The sequence below is a fragment of the Papio anubis genome, chromosome 20, assembly GCF_008728515.1.
Source record: "Papio anubis isolate 15944 chromosome 20, Panubis1.0, whole genome shotgun sequence".
NCBI lineage: Eukaryota > Metazoa > Chordata > Mammalia > Primates > Cercopithecidae > Papio > Papio anubis.
Window position 1 is genome coordinate 22,321,403 of NC_044995.1, and position 7,905 is coordinate 22,329,307.

Here is a 7,905-nt window from a genome sequence, read left to right on the forward strand (position 1 = left end):
AGATTTGGGTGGAGACACAACCAAACCATATCAATAACCATACTTCAGAAATTTCTTTTCTTTTCTTTTCTTTTTTTTGAGATGGAGTCTTGCTCTGTGGCCAAGCTGGAGTGCCGTGGCACAATCTCGGCTCACTGCAGCCTCCACCTCCCAGGTTCTAGCGATTCTTCTGCCTCAGCCTCCCAGGTAGCTGGGATTACAGGCACACACCACCATGGCCAGCTAATTTTTTTTGTTTTGTTTTGTGTTTTTTCCGTAGAGATAGGGTTTCATCATATTGGCCAGGCTGGTCTCGAACTCCTGACCTCAGATGATCCACCCACCTTGGCCTCCCAAAGTTCCATGGTTACAGACATGAACCACCGTGCCAAGCCCATGCTTCAGATATTTCTAAGACAAGAGGGCTAAAATTAAATCAGATTTCAGTTTAACTAAAATTGATTGGGTGATTTTATGTGCTACATCCTGGAGGTGCAGAGAGACTAAGGCGTGGTTGTTGACCTCAGGACTTAGAGCCAGGGAGATACAGTTGTGTGTTGATTAACGATGATTAACGACGGGCTGTGTTCTGGGAAATGTGTCGTTAGGTGATTCTGGCGTTGTGCTCGTGTGATAGAGTGTACTTAAACCTAGATGGTATGGCCCAGTGGTCCCCAACCTATTTGTCACCAGGGACTGGTTTCATGGAAGAAAATTTTTCCATGGACAGGGAGGCGGGATAGTTTTGAGATGAATCTGTTTCACTTCAGATCATCAGGCATTAGATCCTCATAAGGAGTGCCACCTAGATCCCTCACATGCACAGTTCACAATAGGGAATAGGGTTCGTGCTCCTATGAGAGTCTCATGCTGCCGCTGATCTGACAGGAGGTAGAGCTCAGGCAGTGATACTCACTGGCCTGCCCATCACCTCCTGATGTGCGGCTCAGTTCCTAACAGGTCATGGCCCGGCCCATGGTCCCTGGTGTAGCCTACTCCACACCTAGGCTGTATGGTATAGTCTATTTCTCCTAGGCTACTGACCTGTACAGCACATACCTGTACTGAATACTGCAGGCAGTTGAACACAATGGTAGGCATTTGTGTGTCTAAACATAGAAAAGGTGCAGTTAAAATATGGTGGTGTAATCTCATGAGACCACTGTCATCTATGTGATCCATCATTGGCTGATACATTATTACCAAGTGCATGATGTATATCCTTTCGTTATATTCAGCAAAGTGTCAAGGTGGATAAGCAGTATTGGAAGAACATTATCCAGGTCGAAGAGGATATTGAAGGATATTGAAAACTTATGAAATAATAAAAGATATGAAAAACTTACATTAAGCCATAAAGATTCAGTTATGACATTGTTGATTTATTGAAAAGGCATATGAGGTCAGGTGCCATGGTTCACGCCTACCGTAATCCCAGTACTTTGAGAGGCCAAGGCAGGCGGATCACTTCAGGTCAGGCATTCAAGGCCAGCCTGGCCAACATAGTGAAACACTGTCTCTACTAAAAATACAAAAATTAGCCAGGCATGGTGGTACATGCCTGTGGTCCCAGCTACTCAAGAGGCTGAGGTGGGGAATCACTTGAATCCAGGAGGTAGAGGTTGCAGTGAGCGGAGATTGTGCCACGGCACTCCAGCCTGGGCGACAGAGCAAGACTCTCTCTCCCAAAACAAACAAACAAACCAAACAAACAAAAAAGAAAAGAAAAGAATGGATTGGCTCCTGAATTGGTCTTGGGAGAAGCTGTCTATATGTGAAAGGCAGCAGTCTGGGGCCTCCCCGGTTTTTGGTGAGCCCAATGCCATCTAACAAGAAGAATTGCTCTTCATTTGCTTGGCCAGGTGGGGAGCAGCTGAACTTGATCTGTGTTCACTTAGTCTGCAGCAGAGCTCACTAAGTGCTCTGAAGGTAAAACACTGAAGTGAATGTGTGGATCACATATGATCTGGGGATGTGAATCTCTCATCAGAGCAGGGACAGGTTTATTCTTTGCAGAGGTGACTAATAAAGTATTCTTTCACATCTCTACAGGACTTTATGCGTTCTTTGTTGCATGTGTAATGAATGAAAATCTGGTGTCAGACTCTGTACATACCTTCACTTCTTGCAGAAAGTGATTAATCACTGTATTAGTCAGGGTTCTCTAGAGGGACAGAACTAATAGGATAGATGTGTATATAAAGAGGAGTTTATTATGGAGTGTTGACTCATGTGATCACAAGATGAGGTCCCACAATAGGCCGTCTGCAAGCTGAGGAGCAAGGAAGCCAGTCTGAGTCCCAAAACCTCCAAAGTAGGGAAGTCAATAGTGCAGCCTTCAATCTGTGGCCGATGGTCCAAGAGACCAGAAGCTGAAGAACTTGGAGTCTGATGTTCGAGGGCAGGACGCGTTCAGCACAGGAGAAAGATGGTGGCCAGAAGACTCAGCCAGTCTAGTCTTTCCATGTTCTTCCACCTGCTTTTTATTTTGACCACGCTGGCAACTGATTAGATTGTGCCCACCAAGATAGGGGGTGTGTCTGCCTTTCCCAGTCCACTGACGAAAATGTTAATCTCCTTTGGCAACACCCTCACAGACACACCCAGCAACAATACTTTGCATCTTTCAATCCAACCAAGTTGACGCTCAATATTGACCATCACAATCACATTGTAATGAAAGGGAGAACATCTGATTAAAATGTTTGCTTTCTCTATTATAAGAACTTCACTGGGTCCTATATTGGGTAGTGCCTGTGTACTCAACTCTTCTTTTAGACATTGCTGTAGCAGTGACCAGTACTGCGCAGGGGAAACCTGTCAGTACCTCCCTGCAGCCTCCTGGTTCCTACCTTGGGACCTCTGATGCTGGGACATGGGATTCCCATGTGTCCCCATTCAGCACTCACACATGTGCAACCTGGAAATGTAGGGGAGGTAATACCCCTAGGGAAACCCTTAACTCATGGAGGCTGATGGGTAAATGCCATCCCTTTCTTCCCTGTGGTGGTGGTGACATGTGGTTCCAAGACACATTTCATCAAGCTCCTTGGGTGTTCCCATAGGACTGAGCCATGCATCTGAGGTGGTGGCCAACCTGCCTGCACATCTGCCAGCTGTGATCATAGATGAACATCTGCCACAGGCTGTGCGTTCATGTGAACCTGGATCAAGATGGGTCCCTTCTGAATTTCTCTTACATCCCTAGTGCCAAGAACTCTTTCTTTCTTATCCAGTGGAAATGTCCCTTGTGTCACAGGTTGAGTCTTCTCTGTCAAGGAGGTAGTCTTCCCTAGGGTAAGTCCTCCTCCCAGCTTGGATTATGAATATTTATAGAAAAACTTTGGGATTGGAGATGGGAGGGGCCTTTCTTTTTCAAGAAAACTCAGCCTTCAGGGTGTTGGTCTTGTCGTGGCCTCCAACAAGCCTGTTTTGAGATGGAAAGCTGAATAGGGATCCATCTGTTCTTGGCTGTGACTGATTCCTTGCCCAGTACTCCGAATCTCGGCTTTACCTATTTGGTGGAATATGACTACAAGGGAATAAAAATTGTATCTTTCTAATATTAAAAATATTATCCTCATTACACAGGAAATGAAGTTAAGGCATAAAGGAAAGATAAATGTGAGCCTCTCACAGGGACACTGAAGAAAATCTAGAAATTAAGTGCATGAAAAAACACACATTAAGTTTTTTATTAAATTGTCAGAACAGTTTTTAGATACCTATTATAATACCTGGGGATTTTAGGTTCACTCTAACTTCTTGTGTTGATACCATAAATGCATAAATTTATGGTACCATAAATTTTGTCATTGAGTGAACATCATAGAGCATACTTACACAAACCTAGGTGGTACAGCCTACTACATACCTAGGCTACATGGCTTAGTCTATTCTCCTAGGCTACAAACCTGTACAGCCTGTTACTGCACTGAATACTGTAAGCAATTGTAACACAATGCTAAGTGTTCATCCTGTTACCTGGCGTTCTCATTAACTGTTTACGTGGTCATATTAAATTAAAAATAAAAACAAGGAATTCTGGGAAGATGACAGCAGAGCTTCCTACTTTTTACAAATTCATAAATAAAATAGAACACTAGTGGCCAACCAAAAACACATGGATGACATTTACAACAAAACTAATTACAAGGTATCCCCAGAAACCTCAAAACACAAATGGCAAAGACAAACTGACAACAGCCACAAGACCTTTAGAGTATCAGTGTCTATGTGGAAGAATGCAGAGGGAACTAATGGGGTATTTGACAGACTAGAGAATAGGAACATCCTCAAAGAGCAAACAGGTGTTAACTGGAAAGTGCAGTGGACTAATTTGGTAATGGTCACTGAAATCGGGAGGGGTTTTGTCCTCTCTTATCATGGACGAGCACAAGCTGCCTGGGGTGAGGTCTCAAGGGGCTGGAGGAGACTCCCATGGACTCTCTGAAATTGTCCCTTTCAGGATAGGGTCCCACACTGAGAAGCAACTGCTGGGAATAGAAATTGAAGTGAGCAGAGCGGGGCCAATAAACATGAAGGAAGGAAAAGGTCCAGATGAAAAAGCTGGAGGGGCACAGAGCCAGCACATCTCAAAAAGCAAACCTCCAAATTTTGGAGGAGACAGCATAAGTGAAGCGGGGGTTCTGTGAAATGAGAAAAGCTACCTGGAGGCACTCCTCCTTCTAAAATTTCAGGAAAATTAATTTTACATAAAAACGAGCAAGCAATTGAGGTCAAATCCCATACCAAGTTATTATTTTTAAAAAGAGATGAAAGAGCAGAATAACATTCCTTCAGACAGAGAAAACACATGGCAAAACATGCTCGCAAACCAAATCAACACTGTAATCCTCTCATCCAAAATAAAGTAAAAGACACTGAGAAAATTATATAAGACATGCAAGAACAACATAAGTCAGAATTAGACCAGCAGGAAAGCTTATGGAACTGAGAAAAACCCCTAAAAATAGAAGAAAAAAAATTTCAGAAATGAAGACTAAACTAGGAGGAATACAAATGCAAATAGAACAATAGATAATGTCTTTAAAATAGCTGAAAGGAGAAAAATGTTAAAAAATAAAGGAGGAAAGAGATGAAATTCTATAAGAAGTTACAAATGTTTTGCAGATAGGCAAAGAAGATCCAACACTTACGTAATAAGAGTCCCTGAAGAAGAAAACTAAGGCAAGGATAGAAAACAAACACTGAAAGCTATAGTTTCAGAAAAGTTTCCTGAAGTGAAAAATATTTGGAATTGTATGTTGAAAGAGCTCACCATGCTATTTCTGTGCCTAATACAGTCATGGCTCATGGTCTTAGGAAGCATCTAAAGCAGGTAGCAGCTTCACAGCATTGGATGCTGGATAAATTGACCAGTGTGTTTGCTCCTTGTCCATCCACTGGTCCCCACAAGCTGAGAGAGTGTCTCCCCTAATAATTTCCTAAGGAACATACTTTAATACGCCCTGATAGGAGACGAAGTAAAGATTTGCATGCAGTGGTTCATTAAGATGGATGGCAAGGTCCGAACTGATATAATCTACTCTGCTGGATTCATAGACATCACCAGCATTGACAAGATGGGAGAGAATTTCTGTCTGATCTGTGGCATCAATGGTCGCTTTGCTGTACATCGTGTTATACTGGAGGAGGCCAAGTACAAGTTGTGCAAAGTAAGAAAAATCTTTGTGGGCACAAAAGAAATCCCTCACCTGGTTTCACGATGCTCACACCATCCACTGCCCTGATTCCCTCGTCAAGGTGAATGATACCATTTAGATTGATTTGGAGACTGGCAAGATCACTGATTTCATCAAGTTTGACACTGGTAACCTGTTTATGGTGATTGGAGATGCTAACCTGGGAAGAATTGGTGTGATCACCAACGGAAAGAAGCACCGTGGATCTTTTGATGTGGTTCATGTGAAAGATGCCAATGGCAGCAGCTTTGCCACTTGGCTTTCCAACATTTTTGTTACTGGCAAGGGCAACAAACCACGGATTTCTTTCCCCAAGGAAAGGGTATCCACCCCACCATTGCTGAAGGGAGAGACGAGAGAGTAGTGGTGGGTGAAACGGTGGGTAAAACAGAGCAATGGTGAAGTGGTCTCTGGGTAACATGTTAGATTTTTGTATGTAATTAAAAATAACATGGAATGATTAATAAAAAAAAAAAAAAGAAAGAAAGAGCTCACCATGTACTTGAGAATATTGATCCAGAATTGATTACTCAAAATGAATAACACTAAGACATATTCTAGTCAAATAATTGAACTAGAAAGAAAAAAATCATTTGCTTATTGCAGCAAGATGAGCAAGTGACTTAGAAGAGAAAGTCAATTAAATTATTTTCAGATTTTTTTTTCACAGAAATATTTTATGCCAGAAAAAAAAATATGGAGAAATATGTTTAAGATACTCAAGGGAAGAAAATGGGAGGCAAAGATGTCATATCCAGGAAAACTGATTTTTAAGTTTAAAGATTACTATTACCAATCTGCAGAAACTCAGAAAATAGTGCTTCCATGAACCTTTCTTGAGGAATCTACAAGAAAAAAAAGCTTCAGACAACCCAAAAGACTAGAAAGACAACAAGATAAGTTACTTATAGACCTTGGACTAAATGAGAGGAAAAAAAAAAGAGTATGGCTTATAATGGCTGTATGCTGGCTAGATGTTCTGACACTGTAAATTTAGCACAGCTTTAAAAAAATAGGGGGAGACAGAAGCAGTCATATACAAAAACATTTTTAACTGTTTTCAGTTAAAGCCTTTTAAAAAATTAATCATGCCATGTTATTTTTAATTATATACAAAGATATAACATGTCACCCAGAGACCATTTCACCCACTGCTTTGTTTGGCCACAGTCTCTTGTCTCCCCCTTTAGCAATGGTGAGGCAGACACCCTTTCCTTGGGGAAGAGAAATCCGTGGTTTGCTGCCCTTGCCAATAACAAAAATGTTGGAAAGCTGGGTGGCAAAGCTGTTGCTGTTGGCATCTTTCATGTGAACCATGTCAAAACATCCAGGGTGCCTCTCTCTGTCAGTGATTACACCAATTGTTCCCAGGTTAGCACCCCCTTGAGACTGGAGGTGGTTGTATTAATATCATTAAACTGTTGCATCCAAGAAGATTATGAGATATTCTAACTATATTATCTTTTGTGTTTTAGAGAACTGGAGTTCCCAGTGTGGCAGAAAAGAAACATAGATGTAATTCAGAAGAGATGTTAAAAAACTTTGATTTAAATGAGAATTTATCAATATAACTCGAGGCATTTTATTTTAAAAATCTTATGTGTATGTATGTGTATGTATGTATATGTTTGTGTGTATGTATATTTCTGATTCTGACTAATGAAAAGACCTAGAAATGAGCACCTCTTGTGCTCAGATTTTAGTTTTAAAATATCATTTCCCACTAAAAGAAATCAGAGCTCTTGGATAAATGGCTGATTCCAGATCTGGGGTAGAAAATGTCCAAAATGGGGCCGGTCAGGGTGGCTCACACCTGTGACCCCAGCACCTTGGGAGGCTGGGGTGAGAGGATCCCTTGAGCCCAGGAGTTTGAGACCAGCCTGGGCAACACAGTGAGACCCCATCTCTACAGAAAAAAAAAAAGTTTAGCCAGGTGTGATGGCATGTGCCCTGTAGTCCCAGCTACTCAGAAGGCTGAGGTGGGAGAATGTCTTGAGCCCAGTGAGTCGAGGCTGCAGTGAGCTGTGATCACACCACTGCACTCCAGCCTGGACGACACAGTGAGACCTTGTCTAAAAAAAAGCAAAAACAAAAACAGAGAGAAAGAAAGAAAGAAAGAAAGAAAGAGAGAGAGAGAGACAGAAAGAAAGAAAGAAAGAAAGAAAGAAAGAAAGCAAGAAAGAAAGAAAGGGAAAAGAAAGAAAGAAAGGAAAAGAAAGAA

At 41.8% G+C, this 7,905-nt stretch overlaps 1 pseudogene; it reads left to right on the forward strand.

The window, feature by feature from the left end:
* The first annotated feature begins 2,517 nt into the window (after nt 1-2,517).
* On the forward strand, nt 2,518-7,569 carry LOC101017600 (annotated as a pseudogene).
* The last annotated feature ends 336 nt before the right edge of the window (nt 7,570-7,905 follow it).